Here is an 11,725-nt window from a genome sequence, read left to right as displayed (position 1 = left end):
ATAAATTGTATCCAAATATTAGGATGGGATCATGATATTTGCAATTCGTGTAAGGAGCGGTCATTGATCCATCAGACATCTAGATTCTATCGAATTTGAGCATGTCTATGTTATTATTCGACACAATTGATCCACATAGTTAGTATTTCGAACTCCAGACAATGCATCGCTTTAGCAATCGAATATAAACGTGAGTATAGTTCATGTTGTGTGTGTAAAGCACATTATACATACGAAAGTTACACAACGAACATTATAAATAGCTACCTATGAACTAGCATACATTTGAATTCAACTTAAGGTGGTTTAAAAAAATCGAATTCAACATGAAGTCCATTCAATTATTTGAATTTGATATCACGGCATTTGTAAACCATACCTAAATTATGGGGGCACCAATCTTTGCTCTGATTTTGTACAATAGCATATGTAGTCGTGTACAAAATAGATTCAAATTTAGCTCCTCCATTCCAAAATAATCGTAGTTATAGGATTTTCAAGTGTCAAAATTTCAAAAAGAAGCGGATAATTTAATGAGGTTTTCAAACATACAAGGTCAAATATAATGTTGTCTATTTAGATCAATCCTCATAGTTCAAGAGTACTCTAAACGTGAATGCTTGTGTTTCAAAATTTTGAATGAAGTGCCAAAAGAGCCTGTACTCGCCCAAACCGCGTGAGACCAATGTTTGGTAGGACAAGGAAATTACTTTTCTAATAACTCCGACCCATGAAACCCACCGGCCCGACGTCCAAAGGTCTAAACCGGGGTAGGTTTGTAGCTTCATCTAGACGCCACGCAACTGCCTCCGAAAAACATTCATACACAATGGCCGCCTAAGCACACATGCGCGGGGCCGAAATCGCTCCCGCCCACTATTTAGGACACCCGGGATTACCATCCTACCTCGACCCACAGTAGGTCCGAAATTTAAGAGGGGGGCAAAGTTTGTACTTTCCCCAAATTTCAAACAAGCGCGTCCCATCTTCTGTTCAAAAAAGCCAAAAACAAGCGCATCCCAGACCGAAACATGGTTCCCCCACCCGTACGATTCCCCATTCGTACTCCGTGCGTGCGAAAACTACCTCTCCACCAGCCGTGAAACCCCGACGTCCTCCGTCCACCACCCCATCCCACCCATCAACCGCCGCCCTCCTCCATTACGCTGGAGCCGATACCCCGACGTCGGCGTCCACCGCAACCTCAACCACAACGCTCTCCATGGCTAGTAGTTGAAGCCGAGGCCCAGCAGTCCGTACCCGAGCCAGTTCAACCACGCCGTCCTGCGCCTCACCGCTGCCGCTCTAACTTCGCCACCGTCCACTGCACCAGAGCTGTTCCTGCTACGCCGTCCTTCGCTGCCTCAGATCTGCTTCCCCTCCGCCGATATACGGTCATGGCAACACAGTCAACAATTTGGCCATGGGTTTTTCCAAGGAACAACGGCTCTCCAAAACATCGGTTCCCCCGGGAAAAACAAGAAGATCGCTGCAACATATCGACACCACACTGGCAACCGATACGGGTACTCCTCTTCCCTTATTCGTGCAAATCTTACGTGTCTGCTTGCACGGTATTCATCCCACAGAAGACATAGTTGACCGCTTCTTCTTCATACTAGATGTTCCTAGTAACTAGCGATGCACAAGGTTTCCCCTCATATATTATTTCACCTTAGCTAGAGGTCCGTTGCCCCCCTGAATTTCAATTTCTGGCCAATTGATTCTCAATTAACGGAAGCATTCCCTAGCGTAACAGGCGCTAGTACACCTACTACGCTGGGGAAGCAGCGCCTTGGTGTTTATCTTAGGGGCGTGTGCGGCCTAGATCTACTGGCACCCGATCTGGAGACTGGAGGTCGGCCGGGATTAAAGGGATGGCCTGGGGGCGCTGCCAAGCACGGCGGTGGTGTGAGGTCGAGGGGAGGGCGGGGCGGCGGAGGCAGGGGTCTGGGCCGGTGGTCGCTGGCGGTTCGAGAAAGATCGTCAACAGTGATTGGCGGGAGGTAGACGAATGCCATCTGCCCATTTCTTATAGATCAGACGGTTCATTAAAAAAAATCGACTGACCTATTTATTTCCAGTCGACTGTTATCTTAGATATGACCACATGTGGTTGTGTGCTGGAGGAGTACCTGCATTTCCTATGCTCATATATTACAAAATCATACGGAGTAGAATCTAATTTTGTTTGCCATGCAATGTTGTAGAGCTATCATATGTCTCCTATCATTTATTTTCCAGCCACCTACTATCTGCTACTTTTGCAGTGCACTAGTTCTGCACACACTTCACCCATACTCTCACTATTGTGTTTTTATGCAAGGGTATTTTAGAGTCTGCCGAAAGAGAAGCAGCAAAGAAAAGAGAAAAGTCGAGCCAGCTTTCTTCGCGGGTATGCACGACATGTTACAGCGCTATAAAGGGTGCAGTGTCAGTAGATGGAGATGTTGAACGTAGCTCTGGAGTTGATGACCTCGCTCGCAATGAACCACCATCCCACGTGCTTGCTTTAACTTCACAGTGTCATATGTGGTTGCATGTTCCATATGGTGTCTAGCTTGTATTCGAAAGGCCGAAGTCGGTCTGATAAGGAAAGATATTTTTTTACATGAACCACCATCCCGTGAGCACCAAAAGACAAATACTCCCTCCATTCCTTTATATAAGGTGTATTTGTTTTTTGATAAAATTCCAGAATATAAGGTGCATTTCTTCTAATTCCTCATAATTCCCTTGTTAGCCTTCCCGAAAAAGGAAAGTATCTCTCTTCTGATTGTCTGTATCTCTCCTTGAAGCAAAAGGAGGAAACTATCTCTATGCCAATTGCATTTATATCTTACTTCCCTATACTAGCTGATTTACTTGCCACTAACCAATAAATTTGCCAAGGCTAATTTCGTCCTAATACGTCCATAATTATGTGTCTTGGTCACCGTGCCGAAAATAATACACCTTAGATAAAGGAACAGAGGGAGTAGCTAGTCAGGGCACTGGCCGAGCCAGTGACAAGCCCAGCAAAGATAGGCACCACCTGGAAGCCAACTAAAAAGCTGCGATGGTGAGGATGCAGCCCGCTTCCCACCAGGCTCTCAGGTCCTATATGATCATGCTCACCACTCCAGCCGGATGTCTAGCTTGTATTTCTTCCAATTTGGTTAAATTGCATCTGCTTAGCTTACACATTATACCTTTGAATATGACATGCCTTTCTGTTTTTGGTACATACTAGTACATCTGTGTATTAACCATGTTCTTACATCAAACTAATGTTCTTGTGTATCCCTCATCAATCACTTATGACGAGGCAGGCATGCAAGGGGACTACTCCTCATTTAAAGAATGCAATGTCAGCCTCCTAACATGATTCTCAAGAAACAGAAATGCTAGATGAAGATAGTGAACGTAGCTCTGTAGTTGATTACATCATTTCCTCTACACTAGCATCGCAGGTGCTTGATCTAACTTGGCAGCGTGATATGTGGTTGCATGTTGCATATGGTGTCTAGATTGTAATTCTTCCAATCTGGTTAAACTGCATGTGCTAGTCTGCTTAGCTTATACATTATACCTGTTAATGTGACATGCCTTCCTGTATTTAGTACATAGTACATCTGTCTATTAAGCATGTCCTTACATAAAACTATTGTTTTTTTTTCTGTATGCCGCATCAATCAATATGACGAGACAACTTTAGTATATGCAGTGCGATATTAGTTGCATCTTTCATATGATTTATAGCATGCGCTGCTTGTAATTTATTGAAATTCCATTTATGATGGGACGCTTTTAACTTGGCAGAGTCATATTGGTTGCATCTTTCATGTGGTGTCTAGCTTGCATTGCTTCTTATTTGCTGGAATGGTTTCTACTTAGTTTACACAAACAGTTGTGAACATGCTATGCCATCCTGTTTTTCATACATATTCCATCCTGGTATCATGTGTTTGCCTTACATCAAAGTAGTGATTGTCAGTATCATGCATGAATGAGTTCAGAAGAGAGAATTTTATTGCTTTTTCTTGTCGGTTTTACTTGACAATTCAAAATCAATAAAGCAGAAGGAAGTTAGCAAGGCAGCGGATAAAGGTGCTCCTTCCGAACGGAGGGCCTCTACAGTTTCTACTCCTCCACACCCCCAAGATGATTTCCAAGACAACACATGCATAGACACTCAACAAAGCTATGTTTATGATGAGCACGTATCCCCTAGTGCAGCATCACCAGTGCTCCCTCTAACTTGGCACTGTTATATGTGGTTGCATGTTATGTGTGATGTCTATCTTGTATTGCTTCTAATTTTGTTTAATTCCATCTGCTTACTTTACACATTGTACTTGAATAAGACACGTGTTCTTGCTTCTAGAACATACAATATCTGTCTATCACACCATGTTCTTACATCAAATTACTACTATTGTGTAACCTGCAACAATCACTTATCATAAGACATGTTTGACTTTGGAGCGTGATATAGGTTACATCTCACATTCTTTTCTAGCTTGTACTACTAATTTGTTGAAATGGCACTTATGACGAGACATTTTTAACTTGGTAGAGTGATATTCGTTGCATCTTTCATATGGTGTCTAGCTTTCATTGCTTCTAATTTGTCGAAATGCCCTCTCCTTAGTTTACACATCATAAGTTGTGAATATGCAATGTTGTGAATATACAATGGCACTAATGACGAGAGACCTTTAACATGGTACTGTGATGTTGTTTGCATCTTGCATATGATTTATTTCTTGTACTGCTTCACATTTGTTTAAACGCCATTTATGATGAGACACTGTTAACTTGGAAGAGCGACATTTTTAGCATCTTTCATATGGTGTCTACCTTCCATTGCATTGCTTCTAATTTGATGAAATGTCTTCTTCTTAGTTTACACATCATAGTTCTGGTTATCTCTTCCGTCCTGTTTTTCATACGTATTACATCCTCCTATCATGTGGTTGTCTAACATCAAAGTTCAGTTCGTTTGCATCATGCATGAATTTGTTCTGAAGAACTAAATTGTTATTCATTTTTCTTGTCGGCTTGACTTAACATGGCACAGACAAAGAGGAAGAAACACAGAATGGCAGTGAATGAGAAGCGGATGAATCCTGCAGATTCTACTGGTACTGATGGTGCAATAGAAGGTCAAAGTCCAGCGGGAAATTCTACAAACACGCCGTCCCATGCTACACGAGCTGCAAAAAAAGCCAAATAGAAACAAATAGCTGCCACCAAACAAGCAGAGACAACCCTAGTTCTTGCAACACCTACCACAGTACTATCAGCTGCACGACTTACTCGTGCATCAACTGAGCTAGCAGCACGTTCCCAAGCTCCCTTGCCACCTGACACTACTTCCCAAGCACTCTTGACACAAGACGAGTTGGCAATATCAGATGAACCTTGTGAGCTTCAACAGCAAGAAGGTAGTTGCTGGAGTCAAGTTACAGTTGCATGCTCTTTATATGTAGTCTCACAGTTTGATGTACACTAACACTTCCTATGTTCATTGTTGGACTAGCACCTAGGCGCAAGAGGAAACAAACATCAGGGATATTGCTCGATAGGTTAACTAAATCTAGAGGAGGAAGAATGGAGATCCATTTTGAGGCAGGTTTAAAAACGCCACATGATGCTACAGAATCAGCCAAGATAGTATCAGAGGCAACGGTTGCCGTTAGGTGTCATGTACGTATCCTCCCAACATGGATTTAGTACAGGAATGACAAAGATGAAACCCAGTTCAACACCTTCCTCGACCATTTATCTATAAGTATGGTTATGTATGGAAACTAGTAATATCGTCTTGCTCTGTCCCATACTTTCTAGGTTGCTGATAATGAGACTCCCATAATTTTCAACAGATGAGGTTCAAGTTGGATATCCAAGATGATGCAACCAGACAAGCTTGCACACATGTTTTCAAGTATGCTCTGCGACAGTATCGGTATAACTTGAGGAAAACTCACTTTGAAGGCAAGGCTAACAGTGAACTTTCCCAAACATCTCCAGTGGAAAATATATCGGATGAAGACTGGAGGGGCCTTGTTAAACACTGGTCTGATCCAAAGTATCAGGTACATTATATATATGTGATCAGATCACATGTTGAAGTCCTATTTACGCATGTGCCACACAAATCTATCTTCTTGTAGGTGAACTGTTCAAAGAACAAGGCCAACCGTACGAAAGTGAAATTCCAATAGACGACAGGATCTCGTAGCTATATTGCACACTGCGAGGCTCTTGTAATTAGCTGCTGTTTCACGCTTTTCGCTGTACCATATTATCATATCTATATTGACTTGTTCGAAATGCAGAGGAAAGCCCGCAAGGACCAAAAAGTACCTGAACCAATGCTGTGGAAATCTTCAAGGACTGTCACACCAGCAAGAAGAAGGGCATGACTACACCAGTCAAAGCCGCTGTTGTAATTCCTTAATCCTCATGCCTTTTAACTACTACTTACTCTGACTTGTGCCTTGAACTACATGGTTTGCAGCCAATGCCTATTACTCTTTTCAATTTTATACACAATTGTCTTAGCGTATCATTGCACCTTACAAGGTTTAAAAGAGAGGAGTGATGTTCCTTTGATCTTGACCCGTAATCTAGTTCCGTGCTGGACTTGCCCACACAATGTTACAATTGCCTGTTTGTCTGTTCTCAATTGTTTTGTGATATGAATGATGTCATACTATACTTACCATATTATAAACTTCGTCTCTTTATCCTTAGTCCTCAATACAATGTGAAGAAATAGACAATACATTAGCGATGGTACATGGTCATATGTTTGGAACCTGGTTTTATTATGTACTTTGCAATAAAATACAACTAATATTTTACATGGGTTCACCAGAATAAGTTCTATATATAGACCAAAGCTATTTTGTTTGGTTTTGCTGCCTCCTTAATATCTTCTGTTCTGGTACTACTAATGTAAAACCTCAACTTTTTAGCGAGCTATGGAAAAAATGGTGGAACCACCACCTTCTGAAGGTGGCGAGGCAACTATAACCGCAATGTCAGCTCTTGCTGCAGTGGGTCAGTACCTGTCCACTAACAGTGCCAAAAGCACGTTCCTGCGTAATACTGGGTTGGTTGTTAAGGCAATATCGTCCAAACTGCCTCATGATCAAGATATGCAAGCTCAAAGCAATGTTGTATCTGCGCTCCAGACACAAGTCCATTCCCTAACAGAGACCCTTTGTGAAACAAGGAGAGACATTGTTCAATGTCGTCAAGATATGCATGGTTTTGAAACCAGACTATCAGACATTTGCTATGTTGTTCAGGAGCCTAGGGGAAATGAAGGCGAGGGTTATGGTGCTCCATCGGACAATATAGCATGAAAACATAACATTCAGGTCAAATGAACTGAGCTTCTGAACTTCTGGTGGTGCATTTATCTGCTAGACTGTTAAGTTTTATGCCAACCTTCCTTTTGTTATATAGTTGTAATTTGTTTTGGTGTGATACAAAATTTATTATTAACGTGCAGCCACCGGTTAAAGAAAATAGCAAGCCATTTTTGTATAGTGTAGGGTGTTCCCTATATTGGCGATCTTTGATGCCGAGTGGATGTAATATGTGCAATCGCCTTAATAGCCTAGTGTTAGTTTCGGCCTTATTTATTTCCTAGTCTTCTTTTTCCCTGGTTTTCTAGTGGCCGCAACTACCATGGGCCATATACAGACCGTAGGATCCATGGGTCTCCTACGGGCCGTAGGATCCATGGGTCTCCTACGGGCCCTCGATAAATGGGCCTCCAACAGGGCCGTAGACTCAGTCGGCCTCGGGCCGTCGGATAAATGGGTCTACATGGGCCGTAAACGGGCGTAATTGGTATAGGCCCAACACAGTAACAGGCCGATAAGAAGCCGTAGGAGAGCAAAGGCTTAATTATGTCATAGGCATAACGGGGTCGTTAATGGGCCAGAATATAGGACGGGCTGGAAAAGGCGCAACGGGTTAATAGGCCAGAAACTGGCCGACTCTTGCCATGGGCCGAATTTGGCCCATTAGGGTAACAGGCCAGTAACGGGCTGACTCTTGCCATGGGCCGAATTTGGCCCATTAGGGGAACATGCCAGAAACGGGCCGACTCTTGCCATGGGCCGAATTTGGCTCATTAGGGTAATAGGCCAGTAACGGGCCGACTCTTGCCATGGGCCGAATTTGGCCTGTTAGAGGAACAGGCCAGTAACAGGACTGAAGTAATTGAGGGCCGAAAAGGAGCCCAAGAACGTATGGGCCGTCAATAGGCCGAAAGCTAACATGGGCTGGAAACGGCCCATGTAAATCACGGGCTGTTAACGGGTACAAAGAAAATTACTGTTCATTATGGGCTAGAGTTACCGTGGGCCTGTAAAGGGCCGAAAGATATGAAGGCCTCATATGGGCCGAAAGACGTCGTGGGCCATACATGGGCCTAAAGTGAAATGAGCTGGTGTTATATTTGACGGCCCACATGACGTTGTTGGGCCGATTTCCTTCAGGGCCTAATGGGCCGTGAGTTAACGGGCCGTAAAATGGGCTATTTGCAAAGAGACCATTAACAGGCTTTTCATGGGCCAGCCTGTTAACTTTTGACCAAGTCAAACGGGCCGACTTTGTAAGCTAAATGGGCTAGTGGTGGGCCGTGGCATGTCTCGACATATCATAGGCTCCTATCTGACCCACTGACGAGCTGACACGTGTTTCGTCCGGCCAATAAGAATTTTACACGTGGAAATTTCCCATTGGTCGAGGCTGTTAACGGCTTATCAGATCCAAAACCCGACCCGATAGCTTAACGACATTCCATTACGATGGATTCCATGTGTCGGTCACCCTTGACGAAAGCACTTCTGTGACACGCGATTTATCGTCATGGAAATGGACACTTCCGTGATGATAATTTTGGTAATGTCATGGAACACTTCTACGACAACACAGGTATGACTATCTTGATTCTGCCATAAAATTGTCATGGATGTACATGCATGACAAAAAACGCGACCTACTGTGACAGACACGTATCATCACGGAAGTGTATTTTTTTGTAGTGCAAACTGTCAGCAGACCCTGTGAATAGGTTGTAGATGAGGTAGAGTAGATGATCATCACAAAGTACAGAGATTTTGCAAAACAAATTGAGTGAAAAAGATTAGTTTTAGTTCTCTACAGAAGTGATCTCAGAGCTACCGAATTGATAAACTCGGTGATACCGAAGCAACACTTGGAACCTAAACTAGTGAACTCGGTTGGGCCGAGTCACAGTTTGGTGGCACCGAGATTGCTAGGGTTTCACAGAATCCTGAACTCGGTCACACCGATTTGCACGTTTCGGTCATACCGAAAAGTGCATGTGCAATGGCCTAAGCCGAATCGGTGAGACCGATTTATACATTTCGGTCGGTCCGACATGAGTTCTGCGGAGGGATAACCCTAAAATTTTCGAATCAATCTAGACCTAAGGAAGATTTAGCTGGATAGATTAATCTCATTCATGGAAAGAATCATGGCATTGACCTTGTGCTAGGAATCAGAGTGAAAAAGATAGCACAAGGGGTTGAACACATACCCTAGAGCGGCGAGTGTTTGCTACGACGGCGACAGCGGAGCAAAATCCGTCGATGGCGCAGAGTCCAATGACGGGAGGTTGTTGGCAGCAAGGAGACGATCCGGAGACCCAAGGAGGCAGAGCAGGACATGTGCGGGCTAAGAAGTTTTGAAGTAATTTCCAAAATCTCACCCGTGGGTATATATATCCCGACCCTGTCGTGTGATCGAGTGGAACAACTCTGTGACACCAAGATTGCAGAATCACAAGCGGTTGCTGCAACTCGGTGTGACCGAAGTGTTCAAATCTGTTGCACCGAGATGAAAACCTAGATCAACTTAGTGAACTCGGTATGACCGAAATGGATTTCTCAGTCAGACCGAAATGCACAAAGAGGTTTTGGAAGTTTAAGTCTATGACGAAACGGGGACTCTGAGTGCTCCTCACACAGAGTGGTTCGAATCTGACTTGACCAAACTTTGTGATGTAGCATGAATAGAGTTTCAGACGAGAAAAGCATAGATAGCTAGAGAAGGTTCTTAGGCATTCTTGTCCATCCACTTGGCAAAAGAGAAAGATCCAAACAATCAAAACAACAAGTGGATGTCCTTGAATGAGTAAAATATGCAACCAACATGCTCACACAATAAAATGGCAAATGAAATATGTGGCAAAGCATGCACAACCAATTCTAGCATCTATCAAACAATTGGCAATGACTAGGTCATCTATATATATGAGTATATTGACTTAGGAGTCAAATGAGAACATTTGATCATAGGTCATACTCATCGTTTAAGCACAAGTGGGGTTACCACTTTTACATAAAGCATTGTTGTGTTCACACCATTAGAGTTGCTTTAGCTCAATTCTTTAGAGTAAAGCTCCCCCTAGATGTGAGATCCCCCCTAAGAGGGATGAACTAACCTTGGGTTTTATCGATGATGACTTCATGTAGGTGTTGAAGATGTGGATGCTCAATGTTGTTGTAGATCATTTGGAGCAATCCATTAGAGTGAGTTGCACTTTCAATACCTACATGGGTTAGTCCCACAAGGAACAAGCAAGAATATCCATAGACATACAGTGGTGCACACACAAGATGATGTCCATGAAAGCATTTGGTTACCTTGTCCCTTGTCTTACCAACAAGATGGTTTGTGACTCTTTGAACTAGTGCAAGATGTGGAAGTTGATTGCACTTGTGCTTGCCAAAATGATATGGATGAAGCATATTGGAGGAGTCACCCTCAATAACTTTCTAGTTCTTCTTCTTTGGGATCCACATCATATTGATGGGAATACTTGGGGTAGTAGTGGACTTGATGAAGTAGAGCTTGATGTAGTCTTGGGAACCCACTTGACCAAGGCCTTGGGAGCTTCTTCAAATGCATCAGTCTCCTCTTGAAGCTTGTCCTTGCCTTTTTGCTTGTGGTCTTGTGGTGGAAGATTATCTTGAGCTTGTGTCCCTTGGAAAGAAGTAGGATCATACTTCTCTTGTTGGGGAACAAACTTCATCTTGTGTATTGATCTTCTTCCCAATCAACTCCATTGGCATTGAACTTTCGTTCAAAACCAACACCTTGATTCTTCTAGTGCCTTCCTTGCTTGCGAACAATTTCCTCAAATTGCTTACTCCCGGTAAGGCTCTTGTAGACACCCTTCTCTATAATTCCCTTCAATAAGCTATTTTCTTGCTCAAGTGTACTTGGCTAAGAGAATCATTAGTGTAATCAAGAGAACTACTAGAAGTAACAACATTGGATTTAGCATGATTATTGTTACTAACAGAAGAAGAATCTTTCTTGCTCTTTTTACTAGACTTGACTTGTGGCATGTAAGTAGATAAGAGTAATGCTTGGCAATGTAAGAAGAACTTTTCTTGCGAAGATCATCATTGATTGCCTTTAAAAACTCATGCTCTTGCTCAAGGTTGAGCTTTTCAAAGCGTAACTTCTCACGAGTCTTTAAAAGTTCTCGATGATCTTCCAAGATAGTTTCATGAGCTAACTTAAGAGTGTTTAGTTCTTTAGTTAGGCTCTCAATCTTCTCCTTATCATTGACATTCATTTTATCTTGATTAGCATTATTAATTGACGTTTCATCATAGTATTCATCACTAGAGTTGTCAACTAGTAAATCATCATCACCTAACAAGTCATGTTCATCACTATT

This window comes from Triticum dicoccoides, chromosome 1B, assembly GCF_002162155.2.
Source record: "Triticum dicoccoides isolate Atlit2015 ecotype Zavitan chromosome 1B, WEW_v2.0, whole genome shotgun sequence".
Taxonomy (NCBI): domain Eukaryota; kingdom Viridiplantae; phylum Streptophyta; class Magnoliopsida; order Poales; family Poaceae; genus Triticum; species Triticum dicoccoides.
This window is presented reverse-complemented; position numbering follows the sequence as displayed.